Raw genomic sequence first — 24,215 nt, forward strand, 5'->3', positions numbered from 1 at the left:
AACTGTGGTCATAAGTGAAGGTCTATTTGTAATAGAATATAGCTAGGGCAAAAGGGTAAGAAAAGAGGATGTGCACAAAAAAAGGTCCAAGGGAAGAGAAGAAAGAAAAAAAAATTCTTCCAGAAAGAAGAAATGAGAAAGGTAAATAAAAGACACCTGGATCTGTTTATCCCTCCAAGTAGCAGTCAGTTTGATTTATGATTATGTATTTGTTTATTGCAATTTATAAGCTGCTCTAAGCCTAACAGTGCACCAGGGAATGCTTCCTTTTGTAGATAACTGTTAGCTCATGTCCAGCTCCTGACAGCCTGTTTATTCCCATGCATAAACAAAGATACAGAGCAGCTATGAATAATGTCAGGGAATTGGAATAAACAGATAAGTCTGTACTTACTTATATAAGCTTAGGATCATTTGCAAAGTTCTGACTTCAATTATTATGGTGCCACCATCCTTAACAGTTATGGCTTTATAGGCAACTGTTTTGTCACCTGAATAACTATAACCATCACCAAAGACTTTAAAAGTTTATATGGATGACATGGCTCAATTATAGAAACTAAATCTATCACAAGATATGGAATACCAAAAGCTGGTGTGCATCTCCCTGTCTTTTCATTGCTGAAGAAAAAAACATAGCTTTTTGAGGTATGTCTAGGTATGATCCTATCATCAATCACCTTACTTATTCACAGTAAGAAAAAAAGAGGTGCTTTTTTTTTCCTAGTGGGAATGTGTAAAACTTCCAAATGGAGTAGATTTAAAAAAGCAAATTGAACTAATCCTATTATAACTCTTGCCTTTCATTTACAGCATTTCATAAATATATCAGGAGCTTCTGAAAATCGTATTTTAAGTTTTATGTTATTATTCAGAAAGTATGCATCATAACTTAACATTCACTGCTGATTTCAAATCTATTATAAAATATAAACCCACATTTTATACTTATCGATAAATGTCTCTTCTGCTCAGAATGATAAATTGTACAAGCAGAGTGAGGGAATATCAAGGATGTGCTCAGAGAAACAGGCATAACATTTTAAAGCAAATAAAAAACATAAATAAATGTATCTTTTCCCTTCTCTCACAGATTATGTAAAAGAGTAATTTTTTCAGGATGTATTGATATACTTGCTGTTTCTGAACATGTAGTCCTCAAGGATCCAAAATCTATCACAATGACAGTCAAATTATGGATAGTCACTACTGAAGTTTGGACTACAACAATATTTCTCAAACTCATCTGCTTCAAGATATGTGGATATCAACTCCCAGAATTTCCCTAACCATCCATGTAATAGTTCTTGTTATTTTCTTCTTCTTCTCCTTCTCCTTCTTCTTCTTCTAATGTTGTCTCATCAGAGGTGCTTTCTCTGGCACTATTGGCTTGTGATTAACAGGGAATATGTTTAATCAGCCATGATTTAGCAATAGCAATAGCACCTAGACTTATATACTGCTCTGTAGTGCTTTACAACATTCTCTGAGCTGTTTACTAATGTCAGCATATTGCCCCTAACAATCTGGGTTCTCATTTTTTTGAGCTGATGGAAGGCTGAGTCAGCCTTGAGTTGGTCAGAATCGAACTCCTGGTTGTGGGCACCACTGTGTCACAACAGCTCGGTGATCTAATTTTTATAGCCGCCTACAAATGAGAAGGAGTGACTTTCAAAACAAATTCAAGAAAGATAGGTGATCAAAGTCAATTCTGGACAATTTTAGTTCTTTAGTAGCTAGAGTGCAACAAGCCAGCATGGCTGCTGCGAATTCTGGGAATCCACAAGTCCTAAAGTTGCCAAATTTGGACAACCCTACTCTAGGTCATTCTCTCTATTCCCTACAAGAAGCTACTTCCACCAGGATAGCAGGCAAGGAAAATCAGCTTGAACATGATTTATAGATGGGGCGTTGACTTACCTGAACGCCTTTTCTCAGCACGGAGATGGATAATCCACGCAGTGGGTTGAGACTGTATTCCTGGCCAATCAGATCTGTCAGCCAAAGTTGCCACGCCCCGTCTTGGACCATGATCCTTTAGTCTTGACTCGAGTGCAGCCATTGACTGACAGTAAGACGTTTTGGCTCCACTAAATATACCCTATTATTCTAGTCTATAAGGGCGGGTGTGGATTATCCATCTCCGTGCTGAGAAAAGGCGTTCAGGTAAGTCAACGCCCCTTCTCCAGCACTGGAGATGGATAATCCACGCAGTGGGACATACCAAAGCCTATTGTCCCTTGGGTTGGGGAATAGACTGGTCCCGTGTGCAACTTTGGTCTAGCACCTACTGGAGAACCCTCCTACCGAAGGAGGCCTCTGCAGAGGAGTACCTGTCGATTTTGTAATGACGAATGAATGGAGAGGGCGAGGCCCAAGTGGCTGCCCTGCATACCTCTTCAATAGAAGCCTGCATGGCCCATGCTGCTGAGGTGGCAGCACTCCTTGTGGAATGGGCTGTGATATGCTTGGGGACTTGCAAGGACTCCGCCTGGTATGCCCCCGTGATGCATGCCCTAATCCACCTACCGATGGTAGAGGACGAGACCTTCCGGCCCCTAGTAGCAGGGTGGAAGGATATGAAAAGCGCTTCCGAGCGTCGGAATTCCGCTGTGCGTGAAATGTAATGTCTTAGTGCCCTGCGTACGTCCAAGGTGTGCCATTGTTGTTCCAGGGGATGAGCTGGGTTTGGACAGAAGTCTGGTAGGACTATTTCCTGTGATCTGTGAAAAAGGGAGTTGACCTTTGGAATGAATGAAGGGTCTATTCTTAGGACTACCTTGTCCCTGTGAAAATGGCACAGGTCCTTCCTCATTGAGAGAGAAGCTAACTCGGATATCCGCCGAGCTGACGTGATGGCTACCAAGAATGCTACCTTATGGGTCAGATAGCGAATGTCACATGTTTTGAGTGGTTCGAAGGGCGCTCTGGTAAGAGCTTGTAGTACTCGTGGTAGTTCCCACGATGGATACCTGTGCACGGTTGGCGGTCTGATGTTTGCAGCCCCCTTGAGGAAGGATCGTATTAAGGGATGCTTGCCCAAGGATTCACCGGGGCTGGCAGAAAGTATAGTTGAGAGGGCGGCGATTTGCCTGCGCAGTGTGTTTGGCGAGAGGTCCCTCTCTAGGCCATCTAGTAAAAATTCTAGGATCTTGGGAATTGTGATCCCTTCGAGTAACACTTCCTGTTTAGAGCACCATGATTGGAAGCTTCTCCACGTGGCCTCGTAGATACGGTTCGTGGAGGGGCGCCTTGATGCCTGTATGACCCTAATTACACCCTGTGAGCAAGCCCCCTTGGCTAAAATTGACCGTTCAAGAGCCAGACGGCTAGTTGTAGCCATTGTGGCTCTGGGTGGGAGATCTCCCCCTGCTTGAGGGAGATCCTCTCCGGAGGAATCCGCCATGGATTCGTGCGGGAGAGACTCCTCAAGTCTGCGAACCAAGGTCTCCTTGGCCAATAAGGGGCCACAAGGATTACCTCGGCCCTTTCCCGCAGAATCTTGCGTACTACCGCCGGAAGGAGAGGTAAGGGTGGAAACGCGTACAGGAGCCCCCTTGGCCATGGGCTCCGTAACGCGTCCGTCTGCTCTGCTCCCTTGGATGGGAATCGGGAGAAGAAGCGAGTTAGGTGGGCATTGGAAGGAGAGGCAAAAAGGTCCACCTGGGGAAGCCCGAAGCGGTGACAGACCTCCCTGAAGATCCTCGGGTGTAGTTGCCACTCCGAGTGATCTATTGTTGATCTGCTCAACAGATCTGCTTGGATGTTTGCCTCCCCCGATATGTGGTCGGCCTTTATGGAGGCCAGATTTTGTTCCGCCCAGGCCCCCAGTAGGAGGGCCTCGGCCGAGAGCGAGCGAGAGTGTGTGCCCCCCTGACGGTTTATGTGGGCCTTGGCTGTCACGTTGTCCGTCAGGACCAGTACGTGCCTGCCTTTTATGCTGCTGTGAAAATGCCTTAACGCTAGGTGAATAGCCCGCAGCTCGAGCCAGTTTATGTTGTGTCGGAGATCCACCGCTGACCAGCGGCCCTGTGTCCACTTGGTCCCCAAGTGGCCTCCCCAGCCGAATAAGCTCGCATCTGTTGTGACTACTACTCTGTCTGGTTCCCTGAAGGGGGACCCCCTGAGGAGAGCTGGAGATAGCCACCACCTGAGGGAGTGTCGTACTCTCAGAGGTATGCCTACCCTCTTCCGGGATGCACTGATTTGTTGTCTCTGAAACGGGAGCATGAACCATTGCAGTTCTCTTGAGTGCAGCCTTGCCCAAGGAACTATTGCTATGGTCGATATCATCTTCCCTAGCAGCTGGGAGAGGCAGACCAGCGTCACTGACTGACCGCGGCTTACCTGTTTTACGGCTTTCTTTATGCTGCTGAGGCGTTCCTGTGATAGGTACACCTTGCATTCCTTTGTGTCTATGACCGCTCCCAGGTGGAGTATTCTCGTAGTTGGGGTTAGATGGCTCTTTGGAAAGTTCACCGAGAAGCCGTGGTCCTGCAGCATTTTTATCACTAACTTTAGGTCCGCCCGAGACTGCTGGGCGGACGATGACTGGATTAGAATATCGTCCAGGTAGCACTGGACTCTGACTGGTACGTTTCTTAGTTGTGCTGCCAGAACCGCCAGAATCTTGGTGAACACCCTGGGCGCTGATGACAGGCCGAATGGAAGTGCCCTGTATTGAAAATGGTGCCCCCTGTAGGCAAACCGTAGAAAGCGGCGGTGAGCCAGAGAGATAGGGATGTGCAAGTATGCCTCCGTGAGGTCGATCGATGCCAGAAAATCCCCTTTCCTTACGCTTCCAAGGATGGAGCGTAGTGTCTGCATTTTGAATTTGCGGTATTTTATGTAGAAATTTAGCCTTTTCAAATCCAAAACGGCTCTCCAACCCCCCGAGGGTTTTGGGACCACGAAGAGGATAGAATAAAACCCCTGGTCTCTCTGGTTCATAGGCACCGGCTCTACGGCCCGTATGTTTAGAAGGTGCTGAACGGCCTCGTTCATGAGCCTTCTCTTTGTTGGGTTTGTGGGACAGGGGCATGGGCGGAAGCGGTTCGGGGGCTTTGAGAGAAATTCTAGAGATAGACCATGACGTATGGTGTTCCTGACCCATACGTCCGTGGTGTCTCTTCCCACTGGGGAGCAAACCCTGCTAGTCTGCCCCCTATGGGAAGGTCTGGGCGGGAGTCATCTGGTACGGCGGAAGGGGCGGTTGTTCCCCCGAAAGGGCCGTCTTCCCTGTGTTTGCCTATGTCTTGTGTTCTGTCTGTCCCCCTGTCTTTCCCTATCCTGTCTAGCTTGGAAGGGTTGGGAATTTTGAAAGTAGTTGACCCTGGCTTCCGTACGAAAGGATTGTTTCCTTCCCCAGGAGCCGGGTCTCTTGTCCTGCCTTTTAAGCATGTGTTTAAGGACCTTGCGCTTGTCCTTGTTCTCTGTCAGGTATGGCGTTAGTGCCTCACCAAACAGCTTTGCCCCTTGGTACGGAGCCGAAGCCAATTTCCACTTGGATTTGGTATCCGCCTGCCAGTTCTTTAGCCAGAGGATGCGCCTGCTCGTGTTGTTTGCCGCCATTGCCTTGGCTGAAAACTTGGTCGCTAAAAGTGTTGCGTCCGACGCATATTCCGTGGCCGCTACCATTTTGCTGAGTTCCTGATGAGTGCGTATATCTCCCATGGGAACCCGGCCCTGTAGCTCACGGAGCCAACAAAGTGTGGCTCTGGTGAAAAAGGACGCGGAGGTAGACGCCCTGGTAGCCCAAGCTATTGCCTGGTGCGTTCTCCTGTAGTTGGACTCACTCTTTCGGTCCTCGGCTTTAAGAGCCTCAGCAAAATCTCCTGATATGGCCGTGTCCGATATCAGGGGACCTATGGGTTCGTCCACCACCGGCACCTCCAATGTTCCCTCTAGCTCCCTTGCTACGTTAAATAGCTTCCTCTCCGCATTGCTAGGAAGCGGTAGGGAGGTTGGCGCTGCCCACTGTTTCCTTATTGTGTTTAGGAACATGGTCGGGCATGGTATGCGGTGTTGAGTGGTTACCTTTTCGGCGAACGTCGGCTCAGCCTCCGTGTCAACTGTGACAGGCTCCGCTGGTGTCCCATGCCCCAGATGGGCTGTGGCCTCAGCCTTGCGCAGAATAGTAACAAAAAGAGAAGGGTTAAACAGGCCGCTGAAGGACGGCCCTTGAGGTGAGGTGTCCTCCTCCTCCTCAGACATTTGAATCCCTTGTGACGTACCTGGCTGGTCCAGGTAAGCTTCCTCAGAGACCGACGAGTCTGAGACGGAGGAGAGGTCCTGATGGTCCTCCGTTTCCTCCCGATGCCTCGTTCTAAGTCCTAGAGACTTGGCTTTTGAAGTTTGAGCCCTGGCCTCAAATGCACGGTCCACTGCCTGTGCTATTAGGGTAGCTAGCAGATCCCCCGTCAATGCAGGAGGAGTGACCATTGCCTGCGACCCTGCAGGTGCTGTGGTTAGCATGGTCCTCGGGGTTTCCTGTAACCTCCGTGGGGAGGGGGATCGGGAGAGCGATGAGAATTCGCCTATCCCACCCTCTGTTTGGGACTGTGATGAGCTCCCTAATGACCAAATGGCCTGTGGGGATGAAGGGAGACCCAGCGGTAGATCAGGACCTATTCCCCCATTCTGCCTATTTTCAATTCTGGCCCTTTTCTGGGCTCTGTCGAACTCTTTTTCTAGGGCTTGGTGTCTTCTGATTGCCTGTTTGTCAGCCTTCTTTGATGACTTCCTTGCAGCCTTTCTAGGGGCTGCAGAGGATTCCGAATCCTCTGAAGCAGGTGCTCCAGAGGATGAAGGCGGGGCTCCAGTGGAGGGAATGATTGCTTCCTCCATTCTCCACTAACGCTGGGCCGCGATAGGGGGGACCCAGGTAGTAGGAGAGCTCCAACTTTGAGTAAGGACAGGCGCACTACTGGGGGCGTCTGGAACTTAGGAGCAGACTCTGCCAAATTGTCAGAGTTAGTCACTGTGCACGGATAAGAACAGGCACGCTAATGGGAATGCCTGGAACCCGGCTTGACTATGGTGGGTAAGGACAGGCACGCGACTGGGGATGCCTGGAACCCACCACTAAATCCAGAGGCGTACGGGCCACTAATGGGGGACCCGAAGTCTGGAAGGAGCCAAAGGCAACTAAACACAGTTAGTTATGAAAGGTTCTTATTTACTTTAGGTAGAAGACACCAAGTCCTGGAACCAGTAGCTATGTGTCTGATTTGAATGTCTCTGAATGAATAATAGATGCTTTAGTACCCCAGTACTGCTTGCCTATTAATTCACTCCAGCGGCTGAACCTAGCTTTCTTAAGGAACTTTAACTCCCCTGTTTGGACAAAAAATATGGCCGCCGCTGCCAGGAAACTACTGCGCATGTGTTAACAAGGCTGCCTATGCCACGTGCGGTTGTAACAAAGAGCTGCGCGTGCTTCCAGCTGTGCAGACAATGGCGCCTCGTTTAAAAAATCCTGAGCAGCCTGGAGTGAAAAGACTGCTCCTTCGCACGCCAGCTGTTTCCCTTAATCAATCTCCCTCCCAGCATGCGTCCCCTTTGTCCTCCGCTTCCCTCGCTAACTGCTTGCCTTTCTGTCTTTTTGTTTGTTTGTTTGTTTGTTTGTTTGTTTTAAACGCGAGGGGTTGCCCGAGCCTCCCCGTTTGTTTAAGGCGGCTGCCGGCTGCTGGAAGGTGGCTGGGGTTGGTTAGGGAGGGGAGTTAGGGATTTCCCCCTTTTAAGTGGGGGTGGTTTCCCCTGTAGGAATCTGACTTCCTGAGTTTTACAATTTAGCAAGGAAATTTTTGAGTGGTCAATTAAATTGAATTAAATTATCTCTAATTAACTTTTAAACTAAGCAATTTCAGCTACTAGAAAAAATCCCCCCTAATGGAAAGGAACTATACCTGCCCAGGAGCCAAAAGTTGTAGATGTCTCTGCATGGCCAGATCAGTCAAGACTAAAGGATCATGGTCCAAGACGGGGCGTGTCAACTTTGGCTGACTGATCTGATTGGCCAGGAATACAGTCTCAACCCACTGCGTGGATTATCCATCTCCAGTGCTGGAGAATATCCTGGCACAGATCCAAAAAACCTGAAATGATCAGCACAGGCCTACAATAATGACCATGAATGTTTTCATTTAATATACTGATATCTCTTCCTATATGAAGAGATTTTGGTTCTTTTGAATTAAAAAAAAAAGTCTTTTCCATCTTGCAATCTTCCCACTACTGCAGTCACAGTTGTAGTGGTAAAGCAAAGCTAAAAAAAAAACAAAAAAAACCCCTAGGCATCTATGTCAATAATTCTGTGGTTAAAAGCATGCAGTCCTGAGAGCTGTTCCATTTTTTAAAACAGAAAAACCACAGTATAAATGAAGTAATCTTATAGCTGTAAGTCGAGGACTGACTATAATTAATAAGGAGATCAAAATAAGATTACCAACGGCTCACTGTATTTGTGCATATTGGTGGTATGACAGTCCTTGCACATAAAATCCCAGACTGTGTTAACAGATGTCCAGCGTGCAATGCACAAATAACATGACCAAATCTTTCTTTCTCTTCTGCACCGGTATTATTTTATGGAATAGTGTATTTGACTCTGTGCACTACATTTTAGGAAGCATATTAACAAACTGGTGCATGTTCAAGGAGTATAAGGCATCTAGAAGAATTTTTTTTGAAGGTTGTTGCCAGTGGGAACTACATTTGGTCTGTGAAAGAGAAGATTGTAGGATGATCTGTAGAATTTATTTATTTATTTATGAGACTTATATACCGCTTTAAGTGCAAGCACTTTCTAAGCGGTGTATACCAGTAAGCAATATATATATATATATATTTACATTGCCCCCAACAATCTGGGTCCTCACTTTACCTACCCCGGAAGGATGGAAGCCTGAGTCAACCCTGAGCCGGTGAGATTTGAACCACTGACCTGCTGAACACAGTCAGCTAAAGTGGCCTGCAGTACTGCACTCTAACTGCTGCGCTACCTCGGCTCTTCAGGCAATTGATCTTCAGGCATTTGGAGAAAATGGGGCTGAATTGCTCAGTTGTTCCAGAAGACAGGAAAAGAAACAATGCGTTTACATTACAAGAAGAGGGATTTTGGTTGAACATTCAAAATAAATTTCCTAGCTCTAACAGTTGTTCAACAAGGAACAAATTGGCATGGAGTTGGACTACTATACATATTTTCAATTAACCTAATAATGCTTTTCTTCTACTTCTAGCTTGCTACTTCTTTGCCAGCCTCCAGCAATCAGATCTGGGGTCGGATAGTAATGTGCAAATACAATGCAGAGGAATGAACTTTTACTAACCCAATTTAATTACTTAATTATTGAAGAAGACCAAGCACACGAAAGCAATCTGGGACTCAAGTTTTGAAGAAGCTATCTTGTTTAATATATTGATGAGATTTGCTTCTAAAGGAAACCCAATAAATTGGCTATCACTATTCTTAACCAAACCTTAGCAAGTCTACAGGAGGAGCCAGAGAAGTTTTGTTTTACAGATTTTGAAGGATCAAACTTAATTGTCTTTGGAAATAAATCAAAGATGCTTTAAAACTTAGGGCATAGCCTCCTTACTATCTTTGTAGCTAGACTCATTTTCTTTTGATTGCATAACTACCTCAAATTATCTGGTATTAAAATTAGGCACAGAACTGTCCCATTTTTAAAGTCCCATCAACACTTTTATTCTTTGTATTTCCTTGGAAAAGTTTATTTTAGTCACATGCTCAGCTAAGCTATACTTGCTGTCTATCTGCAGGCAACCTATTTCCTGCAATTTGAATATTGAGATGGTTATAACTTAGACCTCAAAAGCTATCATTTCCTAAATGTGAAAATTATGAATAAGTATGGAATGCATGGAGTCTGGAAACCATCCAGATCAAGAGACTGTGAACAAGATCATTATGGGTATTTTCTTCTCCAATCTGCTTCTGAATCAGCCACAGAATACATATTTAGACTTTCCAATTGCAGCTTCACTTTGGCCTTGATATCATCTCACAACTAAGGAGGTTTTTCCAAATTATCTATCACTTATCAGTAATCTTTCTTTCTTCACTCTGTGGATATTCAAAAAGGGATCTGATGCTCTCAATGAAGCATCCAGAGTAGTCTGGAAATCAATAATTCTCAGAATTAATATCTCTGAATAGCTCACAGTAGATGCGCATGTTACTCATCAAAAATAAATGTTGGGGAGAGAATACAACTATATTGTTATTCCGGTATCTGCAACTTTAGTAAATTTGCAGAAACAAATCCCCAGAACTACTATTACTGTCAGATTTTATAATTTAAGTTACATCTCTACCAGAAGAAAAAACAGAATTCATCTGCAACATATGGCGTAAAGACTGTAAGGAGTAGACTAGTAGAACATGTCCATGAACAACCAGCAGTCAAATGATATAATGAAAACTCTTTAATTGCACAACATATTGACAACCATAGTTTCAACTAGGAAACTGTGAGCATCCTTGACCAAGCCAAGTCCAAAAATGCTAGAGAATTTCTAGAAGGCTGGAACTCTGACAAATTGGCTAGTAAGCACATAAGCATAAACAACATCTACATATTATGCAAAAGAGACGATCAACAAGCCAAGCTAAAAAGGAAACAAAAAGACCAAAACAGCTCCCCACCATCGATCAATACCCAGATGAGTTTAGATTAACATTAAGATTAACCTCAGAGCAACAAACAAGGCAAATAATACCTCATTCAAGAAACTAATGGACAATCCCTTAAATATGAGCCAGCAGTGTGCTGCAGCTGCCAAAAAAGCCAAAGCAGTTCTAGGCTGTATTAACAGAGGGATAGAATCAAGATCACATGAAGTATTAATACCACTTTACAATGCCTTGGTAAGGCCACACTTGGAATACTGCATCCAGTTTTGGTCACCACGATGTAAAAAAGATGTTGAGACTCTAGAAAGAGTACAGAGAAGAGCAACAAAGATGATTAGGGGACTGGAGACTAAAACATAAAAGGAACAGTTGCTGGAATTGAGTATGTCTAGTTTAATGAAGAGAAGGATGAGGGATGATATTACAGCAGTATTCTAATATCTCAGAAGTTGCCACAAACAAGAGGGAGTCAAACTATTTTGCAAAGTGCCTGAAGGCAGGATGGAAACGAATAGGGAGAGAAGCAACCTAGAACTAAGGAGAAGCTTCCTGACAGTTAAAACAATTAACCAGTGGAACAACCTGCCTCCAGAAGCGGTGAATGCTCCAACACTGGAAGTTTTTTTTAATAAATATTTTTAGTGAGTTTTATAAAGGTAATAAAGGAATAGGGTCAAAAAGGATAAGACAAAGGGAAACATACAAAAAGGTTAGACCAGGGGAAAAGGGTAACACGAAAGTGGGATTAATCCCACAAAATAACATCGCTTCAGCAAGTCTACCAGTCGGGGTTTACATATTAAATCTTAATAATTACTCTATTATTAAACAATTTTCCATATAATCATGTAAATAACAAATTAGTCAATAAATGTCATTCATTTCACTACTTAACAATGCTTAGTATTAATTAATTATAATAACTTTAAAATAATAATATATTACATATTAATTATAGTTTACCATATTATTTAAGATCACAAATATACAAAGAGGAAGAAGAAGAAGAAGGAGAAATAAGAACAAGTTCATACAAATAATCATGGAATATAAATACAAATTATCAATTATCTCTTTAAATTTCATAACCTTTTCTCATTCTAGCGCAACGCTGGAAGTTTTAAAGAAGAGATTGGGCATCCATTTGTCTGAAATGGTATAGGGCCATGGTGGCGAACCTATGGCACGCATGCCATAGGCGGCACACGGAGCCATCTCTGATGGCACGTGAGACATTGCTGGGCCGAACTGCTCCCTTCTCCTTTCTGCGCACGCGCAGTCTGGCAATAAGTGAGAGGCTATAAAAGGAGCAACTTTCTGCAGAAGCAGCATTTGCTGCAGACAGCATGAGAGCGAGCACGAGTCAGAGTGGACAGCGAGCGAGTGAGCGAGCATGAGCCGACAGCTTGGTAGCCATGCCCACTGGTGCTCTACCCGGCACCCGACGATGCATAAGTGGGTTTTGAGTTGCAGTTTGGGCACTCAGTCTCTAAAAGATTTGCCACCTCTGGTATAGGGTTTCTTGCCTGGGCGGGGGGTTAGACTAGAAGACCTCCAAGATCTCTTCCTACTCTGTTATTCTGTTATCTGCCAAACAAGTTATCAGTAAACAGCCCAATCAAAGAAACTTCAAGACCATTCCCACTAATACTGATAGGGCAAGCCCCTAGAATATAAATTGAGAGCCAACCCCACTCCCCATTAATACTAATGTTACCCAGTTTGGATAATGAAATGTTTGCAAGAAAACAATCAAGCTCAGAGAGCACCAAGGAGTCTCCATTTCAACTCTGAGCTACAAATATTCTTCTTTATCAGTAAGTTGCATCACATCTGTCAAATTTTGGAGTCGTCTTATAGCTGTATGATGAAGATCTCTCAATCACTGACAGAAGCTCAGCGCCTCTCTCCTGAAAAAATATTTGCATTTACTCACATACTACAACCTTAATGCTTTAAATCAGGGCTCTTCAAACTTGGCAACTTTAAGATTTGTGGACTTCAACTCGCAGAATTCCTCACCCACTTTAAGTCCAGAAGTCTTAAAGTTGCCAAGTTTGAAGAGCCCTGCTTTAAATGTTCTTCCTTCAGCCATTCGGGAAAGCCAATTTGAAAAAATTCCAATGTGACAAAAGCTATACTCAAGTGAATTAGGTAGAATTGAATCAGATAGGGACATGTTTTTCAGATTGGGTCAGCTATTTTTAAAACAATTACCTGGTCACAATTTTATGTAAGCTTGCTTAAATTGAGAGAAATCCTAAAATCATCACCTCCCTTGCAAGGGATAAAGATATCTTATGAGAAAGCCAACCATTATCAGATAGAATGACTATCTACAGAAATAACCTTGCTTGTCTGGAAGCTAAACTGATGAAGGATTGAGGAAGTTGGGTATGCCTAGCCCATCAAGAGAAGGATTAGCCTAATGACATGACAGCTGTCTTTCAGTACTTGAGAGGTTGTCACAGAGAAGAGGGGGTTGACCTATTCTCCAAAGCACCAGAGAGCAGGGCAAGAAGTAATGGGTGGAAATTCATTAAAGAGAGATTCAACTTAGAATTAAGGATAAATTTTCTGTCAAGGAGAACAATTAATTAGTGGAACAGCTTGCCTTCAGAAGTTGTGAGTGCTCCACCAATGGAGCTTTTCAAAAATAGATTGGACAACAATTTCTCCAGGATGGTATAAGGCAGTGGTGGCGAACCTATGGCACGCGTGCCAGAGGTGGCATTCAGAGCCTTCTCTGTGGGCACGTGCACCATTGCCCCAGCCCTGCCTCCTCCCACGGCCCCCTCCTCACCAGCAGCCCCCCGGAGGAGAGTTGCCCCGGGGGGGTGGTGTGGAGCAGTGCAGCCAACGACATGGCAGCCAGACAAGGCTCTGCCCTCGTGCCCCGTCACGCACAGATGATGCTGCAGAGCACGGGTGGAGGGCATGGCTGCCATGATGCTGCTGGGCTACCTGGGCAATCTGCGGTGGGCCATGGAGGCAGTGGGTGGCCTGATAGTGGGGGGCAGAGCAGGGTCAGGGGTCAGGGTGGGGGTAGGGCAGTTTTGGGGCATTTGGTCTCTAAAAGGTTCGCCATCACTGGTATAAGGTTTCCTTCCTTGAGCAGGGATCTAGAAGACCTCAGAGGTCCCTTCCAGTCTTAAGATTCTATGTTCTATATTCTATCTATGATTCTATGAGAATGGATACTATATACTATATTAGACTTTATTTTTTATATTTGATTTCAGGTTAATGGCTGTAATAAAGTTTTAATTTGAGTCCATCATTTAATTTGATTCCATTTATAATGACTATAATAAAGTTTTAATTTGATTCCATCATCTAACATCTACCTGAAGGTTTCTGTACCAGAAAAGGAAAAACCTGTTTATATTCCAATGCAATCTTAAGAATATTTACTCAAAGTTAGTGACGTTGACTAGATTGACGCAGTGGCTAAGCACAGCTTGCCTAACCATAGCTTAGGGAACAAAACATAAATGTCTGGCATTGTAGATTGAGAGAAAGCCAATTCAATTACTAAACATGAATCCAGCTTCTATAATTCATGGCATTCATTCTTAGAAAAATGGGATTGTTACTCTGTTTGTTAGGACGCCAAACCAAGAGGAATTCAGACATCCATTTGATAGTATTTGTGGCAAGGAGAAATACCACCAAACTAATGGCATATAGTCTGTGATATACAGGTAGTCCTCGCTTAATGACCAAAGTTATGACAGACTTCTCCAGAGCTACTTATGACCCAGTTCTGGAGTGCTGATGGCTACATAACATCACTCTACAGTCACGTGATTTCATTTTGGGTGCCTGGCAACTGGCTCACATTTATGGCCATTTGCAGCATCCCACAGTCATGTGATTGGAATTTTCAGAATATTTTGTTGGTTTCTGGCATTTATTTCTGGTTTCTGGCAAAAAAACACCCATTGAAGAAAACAGGTCATTTAACGACTATGGCAAAAAAAAAAACCCTTGTAAAATCAAATGGAGTCATATGATGACCCACTTAATGATCACCACAACTTACAACAGTAATTCATGATCATGAGTCAAGGACTATCAGTAATTTACATCATTTTGACAAAGGCATCTGGATGCCCATGACACTGTTATAGTTTCTAATTATAGAGGTGACAGGGTCCATTTATTCCATTTCAGCTGCAAAAAACTTATTCACAATAGCAGATAGTTATAACCACATACTAGCAATTCCATGATGCCCTGCTTCTCAAATTAATTGCTTTTTTAAAAAAAAACAAAAAATGTTTACATACAGATCTTTAGGCAGAGATGACCAACTCCAGACCAACTCTCTATATAGATGGGACTTGAAATAAAATAACAATCAGGCCTGTTGGACTTCTGGTTTGCATTGTGGCAAAACAGGACGCAGGAAGGCAAGGCTCTGCCTTCCATGCTCAATTTTGCCCTGCTGGGGGCCCTGAAAAGGGCCTAAAATTGCCCCGAAGAGGCGATGGAGGAGGGGTGCCTTGTTCAATCCAAGGAACGCCCATCAAACTGGCAGAGGAAAGACCGGCTACATTCTTGTGGCCAGCCATTAGCTGTTGACAACCGAAAAAAAAGCACTACTTAAGACATTGTAAATAGCATGTTTGGAACTGGGTGAGAATATTGATCCTTTCTTTACTCTTTTACAGATGAATTTCCTGGGAAAGGCTCCCAAGAAGCAAAAAACTCCAAATGTAAATGGAAGCAGAGTTTTAATTTTATGGGGGACAGAAACACACAATACTGAAATGGAAGTAATATAAAGCTACAGTTTCAATACATTGGAAAACTGAGATAACTGTTAAGATTTTCTCTTTGGGGAAAAAACATTGAGACAAAATATAAGAAATCAATCCTTTGTTTTAAGAGTGGAAAATGGACTTCGAATGACATCTAGTAGTGGATATGTGTATAGCACCATAATTTGCTTTGCTTGGTGATTCCTACCCTGGGAGAACAGCTGGCAATAAAGGAAAATATTTTGGCATACTTATCACCCTGACCTTGGATTATAAATACCTACTGAGCTTGGATTTTTAACTTTAAGAGCTAGTGAGAGAGAAAGAAAAATTTGACCTTTGACTACGCCAGGTTGGAAGAAACGTTTGAGCTGTTTTCAGAGAGTTTGAACATTTTGAACATTGTGGATTACAATCTTGCCTGATTGACAATTTTGGGGATACTTGAGACAAGGGATTACTATAAAATACTGCTTTCAGAACTGAAGCTATACTTTGGGATCTATTAGATTATAAAGGATACATTTAAAGACCAGAAAACTAATCTCCAGGAATGATGCCTCAAGAAAAAACAAACATCTTTCAGAAAGAAATATATTCTATGCTACAACTAATTCACCAAACAATTGCTGAATGCAAAGAGGACATAAAAAGAAATCATAACGAGACTAAAAACAATTCAGGCAATATAAATGAGCAAATCTCCAAATTAAATCTACAACTAGAAAGCTCCCAGATAACGAGTACAAAATATGAACAAACAATGCAGAAATCAGAAGTCAAAACAGAGGAAATGGATTTAGAGATGGAAGAGATAAAAGAAAGGAAATACAAACAACTATATGCAAACAAAATACTGCAAGACTTAACTATAACAATGAAAATGCAAAAGACCTTTTACCCCTCAGGTCTGCAAAATATATCTGATGGCAAGGAAAAAGTTTTTTTAAAAAGGGAATATAGAGCTGTTAAGAGAAATGTCACAATTTAGAAGACAGGGGTTGAAAAGGAGAAAGGAAGTCTAAGGAATATAAATGGGCAGAATTCCCCTCCCCCCAAAAAATACCCTACCTAAATTGTCTTCCTCATGCCAAGCAATTTTTACAAAAATAGAAAGAAAATTCTTGGGCGATCTAATTGTCCTGGCTTAGAAAGCAACTTGGCAAAGAAAGAAAGCGAGAGTCAGATTTAAAAAATAAAAGATTTGAGCTTTTAGAGGGGGCATTATATGTTTAAATAAATCAGGATATTAATTAATGAATTGACATTATTGATTTTTGAATTGATATTATTATATGATATTAGTAATATATGATGAAAATGCTTATATACATTATATAATACATTATATACATTAACAGTACCAAAAATTGTAACTGTGTAACGAGGGGAAAATGGAAAAAATATGGAGAAGAAAGGAGGATGAGGGAAAAAATACTGGATTGTATAGTATTGAATAGATTTATATAGAAGAAGTTAATGTTAAATATCTGAACCAGACAAATGTTGTTTACTAAGCACTAAAGACTGTAATTTTTAAAAATTAATAAAACTTTTATTTAAAAAAAATAGAATCAGGGACATGTGTTTTATTCTGTAAGGCCTCCAAATTGCCTGCCAGCACAGAAATGTTGCTTCTTCCTTGGAGAGAAGAAAGTCAATGCTATTTTTATCTATTTATTTACAGCCAGCTGGCAGGTGGCTATTAAATGCCGAGGATGCCTGTCAGAACTTGAACACATTTGCCCAAATTTCACAAGGACAAATAATGGCTTGGATAGTGCTTTGCATATGGAACTGATTGCAAATATGTGAGATATAGGGAAGGACTTCACTCACAAGGAGCAGAGCCTGCTAACAGTGTGTTTCTTTTCCTCCCAAGCTTTAAACAACATACTCCACAGAAAATGATACTTTCTAAAATAACTACCATAATTTATTTTAGAGTCCAGTGAAGATTGGATTCCAGGCTTAATCAGGTGGGTTCTTCATGTTTCATGCTGAATATTAGAGTCCTAGATGAGAAATTCTTATGTGTAATTCTGGGAAAATTGCAAATTGCTATTGGTTATAATCAAAAACAGGCAAGACATTTTAAAAATATTTAGGCTGGGTGAATGAGAAATCTAACTTAGTTGAAGGCAACTTCCTATGCTCTTGAGGATTCATTCCATTTGAAGAACGTCATATAAATAACCTATTTTATCCACATTAATTTATGACAAAACTAAATTGACCATTACTTATTCACACACAAGCATCTCCTAAAAACTAGACTTTAATATTGATTAAACAATTAATCAGTGGAACGACTTGCCTCCAGAAGTTGTGGGTGCTTCATCACTGGAGGTTTTTAAGAAGAGATTGTCTACCGTTTCAGCAGGAGGCTGGACTAAAAGATCTCCAAGGTCCTTCCAATTTTATTATTCTGTTATTACATACATTAATTTTAAAAAATTGAAAATTTCAGATGCAATTAAGGGGTTGATGGAGAAAATGCTAGAAAAAAAACTGATAGTATTTGATTCTTATATTTGGCAACAGCACCAAGACTTCTATATACCCAACGTTGCAAAGATTCTACTATAATGACAAGGAGACAGTGATTAATGAAAGTGATGAAACTGGTAGGGGTGGCAAAATTAATGATTCTCATTAGAGGAAATACATTTAACTCCAAATAGAAACAGAGAATTCTTAATTGTGGTACCCTAGTTATGGACTACAATCCCATAGAAGTATAACATTCTTAATGAATTTTAGAATTGAATATTAAAAAGGATGAAAAGAAATAGAATAGTCCCAAAGAAGCAAAATTACCCAAACTGTTGCTTGCATTCCTCAGTAATCATCATATTTAATTTATTTTTCAATTTTTTACTTTATCCCTTCTGACCATGTTCTCTGGGAATTTTGGGAAATGCATTAGCTGCACATTTAAATTGTGCCACAGTGTGGAAAAGTCGATCTAAATTTCACAACAATGACTGGGGACTCATATCAGGGAGTCTGTGAATTGTCATGTTTATTAATTAAATAAACAGCAACAAGAAAAAAAGGGGAAAAGAATAGAATAAGATGTAATCCTCAAATCATGTATGTTGTTATTGATTTTTTTAAAAAAAATAAACAAAAATATTATTGCTATTGCATAAGCTGGTTAATATGGCTAGATTTCTATTTTGAATATTTACTAGTAATATTTGACTTATGACCACAGTTAGAACCAGAATTTCTATTGCTAAACAAAGCAGTTGTTAAATCAGTTGTGCCCAATTTTATGACCTTTTTTGGAATGGTTGTTTGGTCAATCACTGCAGTTAAGCGAATCATGTGGTTGTTAAACAAATCTGGCTTTCCCCATTGATTTTGTTTGTGAGAAGCCAGCAGGGAAGACTGGAAGTATCCATCACCTAAACTTGGGACACTGCAACCACTGTAAATACTTGTTGGTCGCCAAGTAACCAAATTTTGTTTATGATTGTGGGGATGCAGCAACTGTTGTAAGTGTGAGGACAGATTGTAAGTCCCTTTTTTTCAGTGCTGTTGTAACTTTGAATGGTCGCTAAATGAATGGTTGTAAGTCAAGGACTACAATTTCTCCATTGGCACATATTCTGCAATTTTGCTTTTTCCTGTATTGTTGGCAAGATTTTTCTTATCCAGTATTGGGCCAGAGTACTTCTTGTCTTTGTGCAGAGGTGCTCTTAACACTCAGGTTTGTCTTCCTTTCACAAAGTAAAATATAATCCTTTCTCTTTGGCAGGGGATTGTCAAACAAACTGGAAGATGAATCATGTCACCTTATGGAAGATGAAAAAAAGAGTGGCAGAGTTTTAATTTAGCAAATTATAGGAAAATGATGAGGATGAATGAGCTTTCCAAAATCAGAACCATCTAGTGACAAGTAAGGCTTTAAGTCCAAAAAGCGTACTTCTTCAACAAATGAGATAATTAATTACTAAAGGACATTATGACAGCTACTTGCATTAATAGCTTAGAAAAATGACAGAGGAATCAGTGAATATAATCTGTCTGAGGCAACTAGGTTTTGGGGCCAGAAATCAACTTTTCTCTATATAGATAACACTGAGTACTTCTGACAGTCACAGTAAAAATCTATCCATGTGATTTTTAAGAGATATCAACAATTTTATAGCATATCGTCAGCACCATCATCATTTCTGACAGCAGTAGATGACACAATTTCGATCTCTTGGAGAGACATCTGATCACCTCATAAAGATCAAGAACAACACTTATCAAATGTCAAAATGATGGTAGTGATAATTCATCAATGGATTTTTTTTTCAGGGCTGCTAGGAGAAGCTAAAAGAGCAGTCTGCATCTGCCTAATAATATAAATAATTCAAACAGAAGAGAATATCTGTAGCTCAGGATTGAATTCTGGAGTCTGAACTTCATTGTTTTCTTGCAGATGCTTCACTATTCAACTAGGTAACAGTTTCCATTTCCTTCTAGCACTGTTCATGTTACCTAGTTGGGTAATGAAATATTTGAAAGAAAACAAACAAGCTCAGAGAGCACCAAGGACCTCACAATAAATAATTATAAAATATGAAAAAAATGGAAAAGTAATGGGATTTTACAAAGAACAGACACCACTAGATAAAATACTTTTGAAAACAGATAAGAAACTTTATAAATTCTTGCTAAATTGGAAGATGGAAGAAGAACAAGTGAAAGAAACAATGATAGTGTGGGCAAAGAATTTTGGTTATTCTATAGATTTAGAAGATTGGCAAAAATTATGGGACCAAAATATTAAACTTACTAAAGCAACTGCATATAAGGAAAATTTATATAAAATATTTTATAGATGGCACATGACACCAGTTAGATTAGAGAAAATGTTTAAAAATGTATCAAATATGTGTTGGAAATGTAAACAACAAGCAGGCACTTATTACCATCTCTGGTGGATATGTCCTAATGCTAAGAAGTTTTGGTTTAAGATTCACATGTGGCTAGAAAAGATGATTGAAATACAGATAGAATTTAAACAGAACTCTGTTTGTTAGGAATATTAGGTTTGAATTATAGAAAAGAGAATGAGTATTTAATATTGCATGTGTTGACAGCCGCAAGAATAATATTTGCTAAATTTTTGGAAAAATTAAAACTTACCATCTGATCACTTGAATGTCTAGAAATGGATAGATTAACTTTAGAAATGAAAGAGAAAGAAGATACAATTTACTTTAAAACATGGGGAAAATTTTTATTATTGGTTAGAAACAAGATAGAATGAGAAAAGGTTATCAAATTTAAAGAGATAATTGATAATTTGTATTTATATTCCATGATTATCTGTATGAACTTGTTCTTTTTCCTCTTCTTCTTCTTCCTCTTTCCATATTTGTGATTTTAAATATGGTAAATTATAATTAATATGTAATATATTATTTTAAAGTTATTATAATTAATTAGTATTGAGCATTGTTAAGTAGTGAAATGAATGAGATTTATTTGTTATTTACATGATTATATTGAAAGTTGTTTAATAATAGAGTAATTATTAAGATTTAATATGTATACCCGGACTGATAGACTTGCTGAAGCAATGTTATTTTGTGGGATTAATCCCACTTTTGTGTTATCCCTTTTCCCTGGTCTGACCTTTTTGTATGTTTCCTGTTGTCTTATCCTTTTTGACCCAATTCCTTTATTATCCTTATAAAACTCAATAAAATATTTATAAAAAATAATAATAATTCTAAAATGTTGACTCACCTTAGCCATCCAAATGTGTTCCAGACATTGCAGCCACAACTGATTTTATACAGTACATCAAATAGTGTTTGCAATTTTATTCTAAATAGCTAATGTTTTCTCAGAGGATTTGATCTTAGGAAAGGAATGGATTATTTTTTATTCAGATTGATTGGATTATTACTCTCCTATAATGGATGTTATTGCTATTATAAATGAACATTTGGAGAGCTCCAGATTTAGATAAGCAAACAAGAGCACACAAATGGAGCATGGCAAGATTAGAAGGTCCTTGAGCATTTATATGTTTCTATTTGATCTCTTTATAATTAGCATAATAATTTGATTTATTTTCCTTTCCAGACAGCAGACAATTGGAGAACCATACACAAGAAACAAATTATTTCTTTTGGGAGAATATTCTCTTCGAATAATATTATGTTAATTTCTAGATAGATTATTGGTGGTTGTGTAACAATTCATCAACTTGCCTTTTCAAAACTGGAAAACAAATAATGATTTTCATCTCTTAGAGGACAACACTGGATGAAGTAGTATATTGGAACTGAACCAAATACATTTGCAGCCCAAACTAATGAATGCGTCTTGAAAGTGACATCAAACCTCACATTATATTAGATTTATATCTGTTATGTAAGGTTGAGGTTTGAGTAGCAGAAATTATAGCTATGGAAATCAGGTCTATCAAAGATAAGAATGAACAAGAACAGAGTTTTAATGTTTCATCATACTATAGTTCTAAATAACATTGCAATTACTGATACAATCACATGACAAAAAGCAATCTCAAAATAGCAATAGCAATAGCCCCTTAGACTTATATATTGCTTCATAGTGCTTTACAGCCACTCTAAGCAGTTTACAGAGTATTTTTAAAAATAAGAGAAAAATATATCTGTTTTTTACACTGCACTATGATTGTCTAATTGTCTTCATTATGGAAAAACAGTAAACTACTTCACCCCTTTCAAACATATTAGATTACAAGTCCCATAAACTCCAACCATTAACCATGATTACCAGAGGCTATGGCAGTTGTAGTCCCAAGAAATCCATGAAAACTAATCCATTTAGATCTGAAAAAAGAAATCAGGTTTCTATAGGCAACTCTGAATACTTAGCTTTTAACTGGTAGTTAAATCATTGTAATTTTTTTTAAACCAAAGATAGTTTAACATTTGCACTTTAGGTATTGTTCAGTTACTCTGCTTATTTGATAAAGAATTTAAGACAGAAAGGTTTATGAGCTGTTGAGTTATCTTACTCCCATAACTGTGCATAGATATGCTAGACCAGTGATGGCAAACCATTTAGAGACCAAGTGCTCAAACTGCAACCCAAAACCCACTTATGCATCGTCGGATGCCGGGTGGGTGTGACCCATTGGGTGGATGTGGCCCATTGGGTGGGTGTGGCTCATTGGGAGGGAGTGACTGCAGTGGTAACGGCAGACTGGGTGGGACTAAAAAGTTCAATCAATCAATTCCAACTTTGCAAGATCTTTTTTTTCCAGGAGTTGAAACTGACTGATTGAACCTTTTTTTTTTTTTTTTGCACACAGCGGTGGAGGTCTAAAGCAAAAAGGTTTATAAAATCCAGCTGAAGACCTAGGACTGGGATGACAGAACGCATGCCCACAGAGAGGGCTCTGAGTGCCGCCTCTGGCACCCGTGCCATAGGTTCGCCACCACTGTGCTAGACTACGGCTCCCATCATTCCTGGTCAGCTCCCATCATTCCTGGTCATTCTTTAAATATAGCAATAGCACATATACCACTTCACAGTGCTTTACATCCCTCTCTAAGTGGCTTACAGAGTTAGCCTATTGCCCCCAACAATCTGGGTCCTCATTTTATCCACCTCGGAAGGATGGAAGGCTGAGTCAACCTTGAACCTGTCAGGATCAAATTTCTGGCAGTGGACAGAATTAGCCTATAATACTGCATTCTAACCACTGCGCCACCACGGCTCTTGATAGACCCTACTTGGCTAAGGATTAGGAGATGTTAGTGAAAGGATTAGACCTCCTCATGCAATATGTTCTTGATATTAATTAACCCGCTGTTATTTAGAACAGGATATTAATGGAAGATATCTAAGTCAAGCTGAATTCAGTGGAGCTTTTCTTTCCAAAAACGAGCATGCGACATCTGCTTCTCCCCAAAGAATTCAGTTTTCTAGTGGAAAATGCCAAACCATCCAACTGTAACACTGCAGTTTCCAAAAACTGCTGAAATAGTCATGAAAGGTAATAACCGAGCCATAAAAAAGAGTCCAGCTCCACTGGAAGGCAACTGCTTGCTGACCTACATTCAATCTGCTAAATGAATATTATAAAGTCACTCCTTTGTATCAAAGGCAATGTGATTCTCTTATTGTAGAAAGAGGGAATCTGTGTCCCAACAGATGATGAATTGCAATTCCAAGCAGTGTAGTCCATAATTCAGCAGGGCTATTGAGGCTCACCAACAGCCTTCTACTGAAAAGCCCTGCAGAAGACAGATGGAGCTGCTTTTTATTTTATTTTGAAAAGAATCTGTTTCATTGCTTGCAGTGGAAATGAATTTATCCTGTCCAGTCAAATAATTTGTCTGGATTGAATCTGGCAAAGCAGCAATCAGCCGGTTCCAGGCTGGAGAGAACTATTATATCAACTTATCTTAGTTGACACCCAAGGCCATTAAAATACTGCCCAAGGATTCAATAACTCAAAAAAGTGGAAGAAAAATGTGTAGGGTGAATATCTGGAGCACATATATACAGTATTTAAAGGCTCTGAATTCTTCCTACTGGGGTAGGAAGTCAATGCTTGTTTTTAAGGCTTCTTGTCTGCAATAAAGGTTCTAAATAATTTTGGGGCTTTTTACCAAGTTAAGCCAAAGGATTAAGTGACTGGAGGGATTTATTGTTTTATTGTTGAACCCTGGTATAACTGGTCTGAATTCCCAATTTGCAGCCAGCCTACAAATTGGGCTATAACCTATCTGGCACTGGAATAAAACTGAGGTCAGCCTGACTTGACTTCCCAACACCTG

The 24,215-nt window shown here is 40.6% G+C and overlaps 1 protein-coding gene across 8 annotated transcripts in view; it reads right to left on the minus strand.

Moving 5' to 3' along the window:
* DPP6 (dipeptidyl peptidase like 6) overlaps window positions 1–24,215 on the minus strand; it is a 570,597-nt gene that overhangs the window by 154,803 nt on the left and 391,579 nt on the right. The gene's annotated exons all lie outside the window — the stretch shown is intronic.

This window comes from Crotalus tigris, unplaced genomic scaffold, assembly GCF_016545835.1.
Source record: "Crotalus tigris isolate CLP2741 ecotype Arizona unplaced genomic scaffold, ASM1654583v1 scf7180000018165.1400786, whole genome shotgun sequence".
NCBI classification, from domain to species: domain Eukaryota; kingdom Metazoa; phylum Chordata; class Lepidosauria; order Squamata; family Viperidae; genus Crotalus; species Crotalus tigris.